The sequence below is a fragment of the Rhodnius prolixus genome, unplaced genomic scaffold (genome assembly GCF_049639745.1).
Source record: "Rhodnius prolixus isolate KJV_2025 unplaced genomic scaffold, Rpr scaffold_4, whole genome shotgun sequence".
In the NCBI taxonomy this organism is placed as follows: Eukaryota; Metazoa; Arthropoda; class Insecta; order Hemiptera; family Reduviidae; genus Rhodnius; species Rhodnius prolixus.
The window spans coordinates 32670818-32685532 of record NW_027411614.1 but is presented as its reverse complement, the minus strand read 5'-3'; the positions used below and the strand labels follow the sequence as shown (position 1 = coordinate 32685532).

At 35.8% G+C, this 14715-nt stretch overlaps 1 protein-coding gene across 5 annotated transcripts in view; it reads right to left on the bottom strand.

The window, feature by feature from the left end:
• The window catches only part of LOC141456154 (lachesin-like), a 413770-nt gene that overhangs the window by 320445 nt on the left and 78610 nt on the right, over window positions 1-14715 (bottom strand). Inside the window, exon 1 of one of the 5 annotated variants that reach the window (XM_074131861.1) lies at window positions 13557-13573. The exons of the other annotated variants lie outside the window; for them this stretch is intronic. The gene's annotated coding sequence lies outside the window, so the exon portion shown is untranslated. Of the gene's footprint in view, window positions 1-13556; window positions 13574-14715 lie in introns of those variants that run through there. 5 annotated transcript variants of the gene reach the window in all.

The window sequence follows — 14715 nt, the reverse complement described above, 5'->3', positions numbered from 1 at the left end:
TAACACTAAGGTGAATGATATAAATAACATCTATGTAAATGTATCCAAAAATACTGTCGTAACTAATGATGAAAATATAAGTAATATGGAAGTGGATCGATCTGTGTCCGATTCTTCTACTAATATTAACCCAATTCAATTCTTACCCAATGAAACTGGTACAAGAGCCAATAAAAGATCAGGTGAGATAATTTCGAGTGGTACCACTAAAGTGCATGTTCAGGAGATTAATGAAATCTCAAACAGAAACCAATCAATGTTTAAACTTGATTACATTAATAAAGCGAGTAAAAATCGTTATCGTCCCAATGATAAAGGTCCATATGTTATTAACCTAGAGGGTAACAAAGGTAACCTAGGAAAAGTACATAGGATGGCATTGGGCAAGTGGTTGTTTAAATCAGCAAATGCGTACACGAAGGAGATAATTGATATTTCTGTTACCGGTCAGAACAGAATGAAAATCACAACCAATACACCACAGGCAGCTAACAACTTATTATCTTTAGGCATTCTTAAAGAACGTGAAATTGTAGCATATATCCCTAACTTCCGAGTACAATGCACAGGTGTGATTAGGGATATTGATGTGGAATTGGATGATAATGAAATAATACAAGAGCTTATCTCACCTTTCCCACCTCTCGAAGTCAGACGTCTTACTCGTAAAAAATATATTAACGATAAACAACTTATCGAGAAATTACCTATTTGTTTTATTACGTTTGATAGCCAGACATTGCCACAATATGTATCCCTATATGGGGCAAGATGTAAGGTAGATCCTTATATTCCTTCCATTAGACAATGCAAGAACTGTTTGAGATTTAGACATTCAGAGGAACAGTGCAGAAGCAGAACTAGGTGTGATCATTGTGGAGAAAACCACAGAACCATTGAGTGTGCTGTATCTGAGGCTGTTCTGCCGACATGTGTTCATTGTAAAGGCGAGCATAGATCTACTTCTAGGGACTGCCCAGTTAAATTAACAAAAAACCATGAAATCAAAAATAAAATACTTAATAAAAATACATTTGCCACTGTCACAAGGAATAAATTTGATATTTTAAGCGAGGAGGAATTTCCTAATATAGCTGCAAATCGTTCTACAATACCAATTATAAGTAAAGATACCGAAAAACTCAATAAACCAGAATCAGCTGGTACCGAAAAGTTTTCTAAAGAATACCGGGACTCCGTTAAATCAAATAAGTTTAGAAACAACGATGTGGAGCCTATAATTCGCAAAACCAATAGTCATACTAGCATGGAAATAGAGAATAAAGGAAAACTATACAGACATTCTGCAACACATCATACACGAACAGACAGACAAATTATTAACCCATCACAAGTAAACCCACAAACTGACAGACACACAGAAGAATCACAAGATAGTAATGTGGAATATGTTTTTCAGTTAATTAATAGAATAAAAAATTATCATTCTAATAAAAATGAAATATTTAAATGTATTGCATATAACTTGGAAGAAATGATTTCTAAAAATAACGATAGTTCAAAGTCAGGCAATGCAAGCACAAAACAACAACCACAATCGAATAATACAGTAGTAACAGATACCAGCATACACACTCATTCACAGCGCACATCATAATACTAACTTTATTTAATAACATTATTATCTCTACGTTCATTCTTCCACTTACATACGCACAAACAAATATTTATTACAAATCTTAATTCATCAATTTCATAAAATAAAATAAAAAAATGTTCAAAATTTTACAATTAAATGTAAGATCTCTACAAAGCAATAGAAATTACTTAGAAACTTTTCTGAAAATAAATAATATAGATATAGTATTGCTATCAGAAACCTGGTGCAAACGATCGCAAATAATTAATATTTCTAATTATAAATTTATCAGAGCCGACAGAAATGATGGATATGGCGGGTCAGGAATCTTAATAAAAAATAAAATTTACTTTAAAACAATTCAATTTCAACCTAAATTCAATAACAATAAAATTCAAACCTGTGGCATTAGCTTTAAGATTTCAAATTCATATATCACTATAATATCGATTTATTGTGCACCTGGGCACAAATTTCAGAGTAATTTCTGGTCCACATTATTTAGTTCCTTGAGTTCGCCAGCCTTGATCTGTGGGGACTTCAATGCATACCATAGAAGTTTTGGTTGTGCATTCAATAATGCTGAAGGTAGGGACCTACTCGACGCCGTAAATGACGAGAACTTGTGTTTATTAAATGACGGAACAGCCACACTTTTACAAAGACCTGACAGACGTCCTTCCGCCGTTGATCTCTCCATTTGTTCCCCCTCTCTAGTACCTAGGCTGGAATGGAAGGTTTTAGATAACCCTTTTGGTTCGGATCACTTAGGCATACACATTTCTTTGGACAAAAACATCCCTACTTTACACAACCAAAGTCCTTGCCATAGAAAATGGAATCTGAAACTAGCTGACTGGGAACGTTATACCCGCTTATCAGATAAACTGCTAACCCAACTGAGCCTCTCAAGCGATCCGTGTACTAATTATGTGAGCTTTATCAAAATTATTAATAGCGCAGCGGAAGCTGCTATCCCTCAAACAAGACCTTACCTTGGGCGTAGGCCCAGATTCCTTCCGAAACCGTGGTGGGATGAGGAATGCGACCGGGCCAGAAAGCAGAACATAGATTCATTTAAAATGTATAAACTGACACCCAGTCTGTCCAACTACATCAATTGCAAAAGAGCCTCTGCATTTTGTAGGAAAGTATATAAAACTAAGAAGATGGCAAAATGGGCGGAGTTTTGTAATTCTATTAATAGAAACTCTCCGATTAAGGAAATCTGGAATAGTATAAGAGCTCTCCGACACGGATACCCTAGACGCACAACTTCCTCTGATGACTGGATTCCTGAATTCCTGTGCTCCCTTACACCCGAGATAGTTCCGAATCAAGTCAAGACACCCGACGTATTACCTTCCTTTGCCGATCAATTGAATAATCCCTTCTCCTTCGACGAATTAAGTCTTTCTCTTAAAACCAATACAAATACCTCTCCGGGAATTGATAATATCCACTACCCCATGTTGGTCAAACTGTCGGATTCAGGTAAGAGGATTCTCCTGGGGATTATCAATGATGTCTGGACACAAGAGAAGCGTATAGATGAGTGGAGTATGCAAATAGTGGTTCCGTTACTGAAGCCGAACAAAGATCCTTCCCTACCCGACTCCTACCGACCTATTGCATTATCCTCCTGTGTTGGAAAGACATTCGAACGCCTGATTAAAACTAGACTAGAGTGGTGGGCAGAAGCGAATAAAAAAGTCCCACATTATCAGCATGGCTTCAGAAAGAAACATTGCACTCTAGACGCATTATCCACCTTCGTTTCAGATATACACAAGTGTTTCTCTGAAAATAAGTACATGATGGTGGCGAATGTCGACCTAACCAACGCGTACAACAACGTTGACATCTCAATCCTAATCGACAAAATGAATACAATAGGCGGTCCATCCAGAATCATCAAACACATCCACCACCTCCTTTCATCCCGCTCCATCACAGTCCGCCACAACGGCAGATTTAACGGGCCACGCATGACACACTTAGGATTGCCACAAGGTGCTGTCCTCAGTCCATTACTTTTCAACATCTATACAGCAGATCTCCAGGCCTCCATAGGTGAGGATGCTTGTGTATCTCAGTATGCGGATGATATCATTCTGTTCAGCCAAGAGCGTACGTTAGAAGAAGCTAAAAGTAAATTAGATACAGCAATGTTGTCATTCAACAAATGGTGTTCAGAAATGGGTCTCTCATTATCTGAAAGTAAAAGCACCGTCACTGTCTTCACTAGACACAGAAAGTGGAACCTGCCTCCGTCTCTAACTCTAGGTGGATATCACCTCCGAGTGGAGCGGGTCATTAAGACGTTGGGTATGGTGATTGACAACAAGCTTTTATGGAGACAACACGTTGAGCAATTGGCTGAAAAGTGTGAACAGTCTTTAAACATACTGAGGTGCATCAATCGTCTGAACTATGGAGCTGACGTGAAAACATCACTGATGATCTATAGACAGCTGATCCTCTCCAGGATCGATTATGGGTGTTTCCTATATGGGGATGCCTCAAACACCCATCTGGATAAAGTCAGCCGGATACAGTTCAAAGCTCTGAGGTCCTGCCTGGGAGCTCTTAAATCCACTCCAACGAACGCCCTTTTAGTAGAGGCTCGCGATTTTCCTTTGGATATAAGAAGGAAGTTATTGGCTTCCCGATTTGTGGTGGACAGATTGTGTGTAAGTAATCACCCTGTTGCAAAGAGAATTAGTTCCCTGGCAGCCAGGGTATTCACTGAGATGTACTGGTACAAAAAGAAAACTCCAATTTTGGTGAAGGTTTTCTGCGACTTGTCCCATTTCTCGTCCTCCCTAAACCGTGCAGATGTCTTACCCCGATATTATTTTGACTACCTTGACCTCCTTAAAAATCCCTTCATTATAGACAGCCTCTACCATTATGATTCCGATGCTCCAAACATAATAAATAACTGTAACTTTCTGTCAAAATTGGAGGACAAGTTCGCTGATTACGACCACTTTTACACGGACGGATCTAAGAGTGCGGATGGCGTGGGATGCTCAATCTATCACCTACAGTCGGACTCAATGTTGCAATACAAACTTAACCATACTGCCTCCATATTTACAGCTGAACTGATAGCTATAAACAAATGTTTATATAATATTCGGTCCACCGACATTAAACACTCTCATCATGAGCGATAGTAAAAGCGTTCTTCAGAACTTGAGGCATCCTGGTAATGACCCTTCCTTCCTGGTCCTGGATACGATAAATATGATAAAGAAGTTAATTGCCAATGGCGGATCAGTCTGGTTGATTTGGGTGAAGGGTCATTGTGGGCTATTGGGAAATGAAAAAGCTGATTCAGGAGCAAAAAAGGCCACTATATTACATTCTCCATATATAAATACATTGTCTCCATCCGATATTAAAAACTACTTTAAAAAGTTATGCTATCAAAACTGGGAAGAAATTTATACAAGATCTTCAGCTCTAAAAGGTAAATTCTACCGATCCATAGAAACTGGTATACCGCGAAAACCTTGGTACAATAATTACTCTGAAAATAGAAAATTCTACACCACAATAATCAGGCTCAGATTTAATCATAACTATTCTCCACACCACCTAGCCCGCATAGGGATCTCCATAGACACAACCTGCTCCTGCGATCAGGAATCCATAGCCGACTCCAACCATTTAATATTGGCCTGCAAGAAATACACTTGTGGCAGAGATCAGCTGTGGAGGGCGCTAGTACGGACTGACTGCCCACTACCACCAAACTTACACACCATCTTAATACATAACAATGACGACATATACTTGGACTTGTACACATACATAAAGACGAACAACATCACACTATAATAGTCAACAACACACACACACACACGCATGCACACATACACAAACACACACCCACACACACAACAGTTTTCCTTACGTAAAAAAAAAAAAAAAAGCACAATAAAAATAAACAAATAAAGTAAATAAATAAACAAAAACAAAGATATATATACTAACTAAAATTATGTAGAAATAAATATCAAAATCACGGTTGCCGGCCAAATAGTCAAAAAAAAAAAAAAAAAAAAATTGTTAACCAGTCAAGACAGAACTTGCATTTTTACTGCCGGTGCTTAACACTTTTTATTTTAAAGTAATCATTTACTGCTTAGATTAATGTACCACCTTTGGAATGCGGTGGTTTTTAGGCCCAATCTCTTTGAATCTAGATAATATAAATTAGCTTTGAAATTGGGGACTTCTAACCTTACACCTTCTAAACGCTTCATTTTTTATTTATTCTTAGTTTGAATAATAACAGGGCTAAGTTATTTTCTTAGATTTGTTAAGAATATCACCGCTAATAATAAAATAGTATACATTTTTATCGTTTCGATGATTGTATTACCTTTATAAGAGCTTTAAGTAGAGAAATCGATTTGTAACAAAACCTTATTGTGGCAAAATATCAAATTATGAACTTCTCCTAATTTTTCGTCTGTAGTTACGGTGAATAATTAAAGGTACATGCACACGCCATTTTGTAAAATCCACTCTTTCGGGCTCAGAGGGCGTCTCAAAACCGAATATTTCCCATTAAAAACAAAAACAAAAATCGAACATAATTTCTCTTATTACAGTAGAGTCAAAAGCATTAGTGTTTTTATAATTAGAATTTTTTAATTAAATACATTGTAATTACATCATGAAAAGAATGTTCCTCTTGATTATTATAACTATTAACAGTAAAGATATCACTGCAGCATTACAGTTGAATAAATCAGAAACAAGGCGAACAATGGCCAGTTATTATGTTAGCACTTACCATAGACTTCATATTATCGACTAACTGACCAAACTTATCTAATTAATGATTGTATGCATAGAATAAGTTCAACATTTTTTTAAAAAACATTAAATTGATGAACACTTTTTCTTCCCTCAGGTTTTTTGTTGTTATTGTTTTTTTTTTTTTTTTTTACAGAAACAAAGTTATTTACCAAAAATGTAATGGAACATATGATGAAGGGATACATAAAGAAAGGAAAGTAATGTTGCATGAGCTGTCAACTGCAGTAATCCATGTCCCGGCCACTTTCCTTCGGGATTGGACACACCAACCATCCCCCAGTACTCCTGCAATCAGCCAACAAGAAAGAAGAGAGCTAAAAACCAGCTGAGTTCCTCTATTCTCTCTTTCTTTCTCTGATTACATTATATATATATATTTTGGGAGGTGGTCCCTTAAAATTTTATTCAATTTAAATGAATAATAGTTTAATAGCTGGAGATTTATGCTAAAGGTTTCCATGCGGCTTATTGTTACACTCTATTTTGGAGAATGGCATATATCTTAAAAGGAAACTTTTTTTTGCGTTTATTGTGCTACAATCAGCGCGTTAGCGCAATAAGTAACAGTGATACAATAGAGTAGTAAATGATAAGGTAATGAGTGGAGAAGTTATCCAGTGGTAACACTCCAAAACATTAGACTGTTAGTCACTCTCTTCACTTGAGAGGAGATCACGAGGCCACTGTCTGTTAAGACGTCTTGTCGGGTTATCAGGAAGAGTTCTAGAAGAAAGGTTTTGAGCTAGAGGATTTATTTGAGATTGCAGGCTGAAGTGAAGTTTTCTGTATCTTGTTTTAGCAACTTGTGTGACAAAAGGAATGTTAAGGTCAGGTTGGAGACATAAAATGAAGCGTTTAAGATAGTTCGAAGTATTTTAGATTGTAGCGATTGAATCCTTTGGAGATTTGAGCGTTTGATTGAACCCCACAGCTCTATTTCATACGCCCAGATGGGTTTCAAAATAGAAGTATTTTGAAAGTCCAGAGAGAGTTTTGATCTATCGTCTAAGAGTCTTTTAAGTAGTCGATAGTTTAGTTCTGTTCTTTTAAGTCTAGTGTGGAGAGTTTCCAAGAAAGTCTTCGGTCTAAGTAAAGCCCAAGGTAGCGGGCAACGTTTACTACTGGTAGAGGTGTTAGATTATAGAAGACTGGAGCAAGAGTAATGCGACGAAGAGTGAAGGTTATGTTTTGAGGTTTAGTTTCATTAAAGGAAATATTTAGTAAAAAATAAACGTTTAATTTTAAAAAGTGGGAATTAAATATAAAATTCAAATCCTAATAGTTTTTGTCATTTATTAAATGTATCATTATAGGTGGACTTAGTCTATGATAAAACCATTTACTTGATCATTTCGCATGCTAGCACTAAACAGATTCATTCATCTCTCCTCTCGTACTTAATAGTAAATGAAGTACTTTCGGTTGCTTGGGTTTAAGCATATTCTTATAAAGAAATGAAAGTTACGTTTATAACATAGCAATAGAAAAATAAAATTTCAAATAAAACATGACTGAAATAGGCCAATTTCCTATACTAAATAAAGGAAAAATCGCTTTTCCTGGACTAATGTATGCTGTAAATAGAAAACTTTTATCACTATTCGTTGGGATAACAAAGAATTGAAGGTTTAAATCTCTTGTAATGTAATAGAGTAAAATATTTTTGGCGTTTCATTTTTTCCTCTGGTTATGAGTAAAAAGAATATAAACATAAATAAATACTTTATATATTCGCCATGAGTTCGTTAGAGAAGAAGAGTTTGAGTGGAGAAAGTGTTCTGTAAATTTTGTGAGAGCTACCGATGAAAGCGACATATCAATTTGTCGCAGCCATCCAACGGGAAGGTCCTGAAGATTTACTGGCCAAGTCGTGTATCACAGTACAAGACTTTATAGTAGATGTGTGTTATGTGCAAGGCTGTGTATGTTGGTGGAATGGGCTGTACCTTTTATTAACTGGCCAGTTCCTGTGAGGACAGAAAGTTAGTAGGAGAAAAACTATAGACAAAAAGAGCCAGCTAGAAGTGGAGAGAGTTCAGTGAATGAGTGAACCATTTGTGGTCTAGAGGGTAGGTCAAGGAAATAAATAATTCTAGGAAAGACATTTATTGTACGGTGTGTGTGCGGTCTATAGGTAGGAATCAGTACGGAGTATGGAGTATGAGAAGGTTTATAGTAAATGGGGGACGAAGTAAAGTGACTGTGGAGGAGGAACGGAATATAGGAGAAGCGGTATATTCCCGGCTATATATGGTGACTCCACCAGTGCTGCGTTTGATGGCTACGTTTTCACAGATATAGTGAAGGGGCGATGCTGTATGAAGAGGAGAGATAGAGGGTGGAGTAGTTCTACCAGAGTAAATTATTGGTATATCGGGAGGGTTTAGAGAGTCCAAGCACAGCCCTTAATACAGAGAGCAGAGATTTAGCTTGGGATGCTGAACTGAACATTGCGCAGTGTTTGTATTAGTAGTGGACACACTTGAAGCACTCGTAAACAGTAACGCTATCCACACTCCACATCCTGGTGTACTGAAGAGGAAGCTCCTCTGTGGGTCCATACTATGTCAAAGCCACAGCCTCTTCTATCTTACCAGCGCTAATATACATATGCGCTGCCGTTGTAACCAGTTCTCAGTCCAACCTATTACTGTTTAATTGCAACAGTTCACCGTTTAATCTGTTTTAATAACGATACCTTTTTTATACTTTTGTTTTTCAATACTCATTTATTCGTACAAAGAGAAGGTGATAATCTCTACAACGAGATTTCTTACAGTGCTAAGGTAACTATAGTAAAACCAAACCCTCAAAATTATTTGCGATCTTTCTGAAAGCAAGCAACAAAAGATATTTATAATTAGCTGTACTGTCGATCGAGGTAGCACCGTCTATTTGGAGAAGAAACAGGACGGTTAAAGAGACTTCTTCGAAGGCTATCGTGCACTTGGCAAATACTGCCAACTCTGACATTAAGTAAGACATCTTTTATTAGTTTACATGGTTGCAAATTACCAGATAGTCGGTTATATCCATCTTGATCCTAGATTGCATTCCCTGGCAACAACATAGAGAATCGATTTTTAAACGATTAGATGAACGCAGGCCATTGGCATTTGTGTTTGTAATGGAAAATACAGAAAGGATTAGTGGAATCTAATGGAAGGATGATTTGTCGTGGAACTTTATGTAGCGAGAATGGGCTAAGTTAGAGGCGAATGGAAAGCTTAAATCGAAGTAGATTTTGTGGTTGTTGACATAAAGATTAGTGATTCCTAGAGCTACGGTTTGAATTGGGAAGATTATATTCGATTGAGGTTAGATTGAGGCTGCCCCTTAAGTTCAGTCTTTAGGCCCATATAACAAATTCATTAAAGCCTGTTAATAGTCTTTTTTAGCAAAAACGGTGGAAGTTCTTTCTGCAGATGGAAGCAGAGGCATTCCGAAACACTAAAGGAGTGTTTTGATATTAAGATGAAGATACGGGAGGTATTTCCTATTGAGGTCAACCCTATATATCAGAGTTTCTTGTTCACTCCCCTGGCGTCACCAATAAAGAAGCAAACAGCACTAGAATTTGGGGGGCAATTCATATAACAGCAAACAGTTAACAAAGGTTAACAGTCAATAATAAAGCTTACAAGTAATTACAAAACAACAGAATCATTTACCACCCACCCATTTATTGTTCTTCATATTTACTGAAAAAATGTCCAAACCTCAGGTATTGAATTATGTTAACTTGTACATCTATCTACAGCTCCTGTTTTGCTACTATCTATCTCGTTAGATAGGATCCTAAGAAAGAAACGAAGATCGTACTTCAAGCTTTAATCCTCAACGGCATCCAGAATGTTTATATCATCGCAAGACCTTCAGAATGGCAATTCATAGGGTTGAATGGCTAACAATGGGGTTCTCTTTCTTGTGCAAAAGCATTACTCTAAATAATACTTTTTAGAAAATTACTCTAAAAATTAGGTCAATATTAGTTCTTGAGCCTCCTCTATGGATAATATTTCTACAAATGTATCGAAATTTTGCATTTTTTGATCTTCTAGCTAATCAACCATGAATCCTGTGATATTCAATGTCCCACAACCTTTGATTCATGTGGCAGTCCCTCACATCTAACAAGACTAAACTAGCAGAAAATATGGCTTTATTTCATTTGATGAAATATGATGAGAACAAAGAAAATTGCTGATATTCGAAATCCAAACCGTCAAATTTTGTTAAAATCAAAATTATTTGTGTCAACCCACAACCCTTCGGTCAAACGTTTCTAGAGTTTAGATTGTGAAACGCTTCCAGCTGAGGCATCACGAAAGGGGGATCACATTTTAGAGTGGATGGAAAGGAACATTCATTGTTCAAGCATGCTTCCTCGAGGTGTTCTTGAAAAGGCAGGATTAAGAGTAACAAGATGAATCCGGGAGACAGCATGCTTTTACTAAGATAGAGGAAAAAAATGATAAGTAAATATTATCTGCAAATAGTTGCTTCTATAAAGAAGATTTTCTTTTCTAGTAGTCTGATTATATTTAAACAATTAAAATATACGTCATCCTTAAAAGAGATACTTTTGTATAATTTTTTTTGGAAAATATTAACAGAAAAGAGAAAGTTCTACTGTGAAATAATTTCCTCTAAGAGCACATTTCTTTGTTTTCTTAAACTGGAATAAAAGACTAATTTCAAAAATTTAGATTATGTAAAAGAAAAAGAAAGTTACGTTTTATACTTTTGAAAGGACACCTGTGCACTTTAAACCGTTATACAACTTTTAAGCAAACAATCGTAAATCGTGCCAGGTTTACATGCTGTCTACCCCCAGCTACTTGGAATACTCTCTTTCTTTTCCATTGCTACAAATTAAGAAAACCTGAGAAACTAGATAGAAAAATTAATAATAATAATAAAGTATAAGTTATTGATATTGTTATAGCTCTCGGATATTTATTTAATGTGTATTCCACTTAGGAATTTCGATTTAAATGCAAGTTGAAAACTACAGTTTTTGATTAGTAATAAGTTCAATCCTAAGATGTTGTCAGAATAACAAATACTTACAGAGTCTGATAACAGACAAATAAATGCTATGCCTAATTAAGTTATATTTCTCAAAAGAAACAAGCATTTCCTTTACTTTGCATTTAAGAAAAATCCAGAATTAACTCATAAGCAATCAAATTGTCTCAACTCTTAGAAATTTGTGTAATAAAATCGCTAAAAAAAACACCCAGTAATGAATCTTGTCATCTACCTTCTCTTTTACTTGGACTCCTCAAACATACACGACTTAAGACTCTCAAAAAATCAAAATTCAAAAAAAAAAACTCAAAAGACTATCAGACAGCACAACATAAAGGTTTTTGGACAGCCGAAGACGCCTTTATATAAGTGCTATAACGAACTGTGGGGGTTCAACCAAACTCTTAAACCTCCAAAGATTCCAGTCCTTGTAGTCTAAAAAAGTCTTTGCTCTATCATTCTCCTATCAAACTATACTATAGGTGTGGCTATTAAATAACGAGATTGATGCTGCTACAGAAGAACTATGCATGCGCCAAATCTTAACGACCGACTGCTATGCAGCGTAAAAGCCTTCTCTTTCGATTGCAGCGTCTCACGTGTTTGTAGAGAAATCTGTCTGACTGGAACCATCGTTTGTGTAAGAGGTGTTAGTTTCGTTTTGCCGAAAACATGATACTACACATGTAGTAGAGCAAAGAATTGTCGTGAAATTTCACATGAAACTGGGTAAAACCGCTACTTAAACTTATATTTTATTAAAAGAAGTTTATGGCGATGAATGTTTATCATGTGCGCAAGTTTTTGAGTGGTTCAAGCGTATCCAAGATGGCCGAGAAGACGTCGGAGATGATGGCCGCCCTTCCACGTCCAAAACGGATGAAAATATCGATTATAATTAATCAACATTACTGCCGTTAGGTGTTTGCTCATCTTCGTGAAAGAGTAAGGAAAAAACGACCCGATTTGTGGAAGAACAAGTCATGGGTTCTCCATCAAGACAACACGCCGGCTCACACTGCATTGTCTGTCAAGTCGTTTCTATCCTTCCGCCTTATTCGCCTGGCCCCCAAGTGACTTTTATCTGTTCCCCAAAGTCAAATCTGCATTATAAGGATCACGATTTCAGTCCGTTGAAGCTGTGAAAGAAAAAGCGGCACGCATCATGCAGGAGCTCACAGAAAAAGACTTCCAGCACTGTTTCGAACAATGGTAAATTCGCATGGAGTGTTATAGGGATAGGGAAGGGGTGTATATTGAAGGTGATAATAACTAAATATCTTTAAATTTAAAATAAAATGTTTTACAGCAATTGTCTCGTTATTTAATAGCCACACCTACAAACTGATCATTCCTTTCGTCGTACAAAGTTCTGTAAACCTGAAAACTGAAAAGTCCATCTTAACTTACAATCATCTCAACCCGACTGGTGCAACGCTTTCTAGGATACTTCCAGATAACACTTCTAAACATCGTAAAAGACAGCACCCTCGCGATCTCCTTTCTGAAGGCAAGAATAATATAAATGAAGTGGTTAATGTTACGAACTGGATAACTTCTCCTTTCTGAGTAAGTTAAGGGCTTAAAGCGCAATTATGCGCTGATTTTAAATAAATAACGAATTAAATAAAAATAATAATTGAAAATTGTGGAGATTACATTTTCTTATCAAAATTTTGTATGATTGACATTTATTGTTGTCAAACCTCTCTCGAAATAGGAGCAAATTAAATTAAATGTGAAGAAACGTCCTTAAATAAAAATCCATATTAACGCGAGAAAAAGTAAACCCCCATTTATACTTCTTTCTTTTCCAGAAATAATTTGCAGATTATTTCGAGCAGTTTCTCACAATCCAGATTAGATAAAGTGGGTCAGGACGATGATATCGCATTTGAACAACGTTACCAAAGCGAAAAATGGATCAAAAATTTAACCTTAACCAAAATTACGATAACTACCTATTTTGAATCTATTTAAAATTGTTTAAATAACATTGACTTGGATTCGCATTATCTGAAAGATTCGAACTATTTGTTATCATTCATTTGATTAAAATACGGATATTACAGAACTGATATACCTGTATTTATTCGATTCGAATCCTTGGAATAATAGCCACCTCTGTCTGAAAATTGTAAAAGAACATTTAATGTCAAACGAGCAAAAACGTTCTTTATCAAAAACAAAAAACAGATTATTTAGTAGATCAGTTTTCCATTTAAAAGTAACCCCAAGAACTTCAATTTTTTATTCCTAAGTTTACTTTTTTCATGTAAAAACTCTTACATAAATAGTAATAATAAGCTGGAGGTTGGTACCTCCAGGTTAGTCCGGAGAATAGCATTTCACGTATGATACAGCATTTAAATCTGAAGCAGGTTTTACTAATTTGATAAAATACTTAAATTTGATCTCATTTTAGACAGCATCACTCCGTTTAGCATAAATAAATGTTTTATTTGCCGCATTTAAAAATCTTATAATGCCTTATCTTGCTCTTAATCTTGAAATGGATCTCTACTAAACAGGGACCAAATAATTTTACACTAAATGATTCCAATATTCTGCCAAATTTTCAATAATTTTAATATTTTTACTGACATAAATTTAAACATAACAATCTAAAATATCTTCTTACATTTTAATTGTCTAAAATAAAACTATAATCTCTGAGGAATAAACATGTATACTTTACAATATTGCAACTAAACTTAGTTTACAATTTAAAAAAAAAGTTTTTGTTGATATTTTTTAATGCAAGTACTACTTCATGCAGTTTTAAAAGTTCTCGTGAACGCTGCTTCATTTTACGCATGGTATTGAAAAGAACCATAGGCTGTTAAAATAAAATATATGTAATTTAAAAAAATAAATAAAGCATCTAAAGTAGAATAAATAACAAATTTTCAATGTATATTTAATATAGAGTGTCACCAGTGGAAACCAACAATAATGTGAGATAAAGATTTTATATAAATTCTGTCTCGACGGAAGACTGTTCACCTCTCTCTCACCAGTGGGAAGGACAGAGTTGATAGGGAGGACTTTTTACCAGAATTTACTCCACCAAGCGAAGGCGAATACAGAATGGTGCTCTTGTTTCTGGCACTTCTACCATAGGACCTGGATCAGAGTCGGTGCGCGCCAAAGTCCAATCGTAAATCCAAACAAGGGCGATTTTTTTAATAAAGATCCTTCTTTCCTCTCTCTTTCATCTACAAAATACTCGGGAACACACA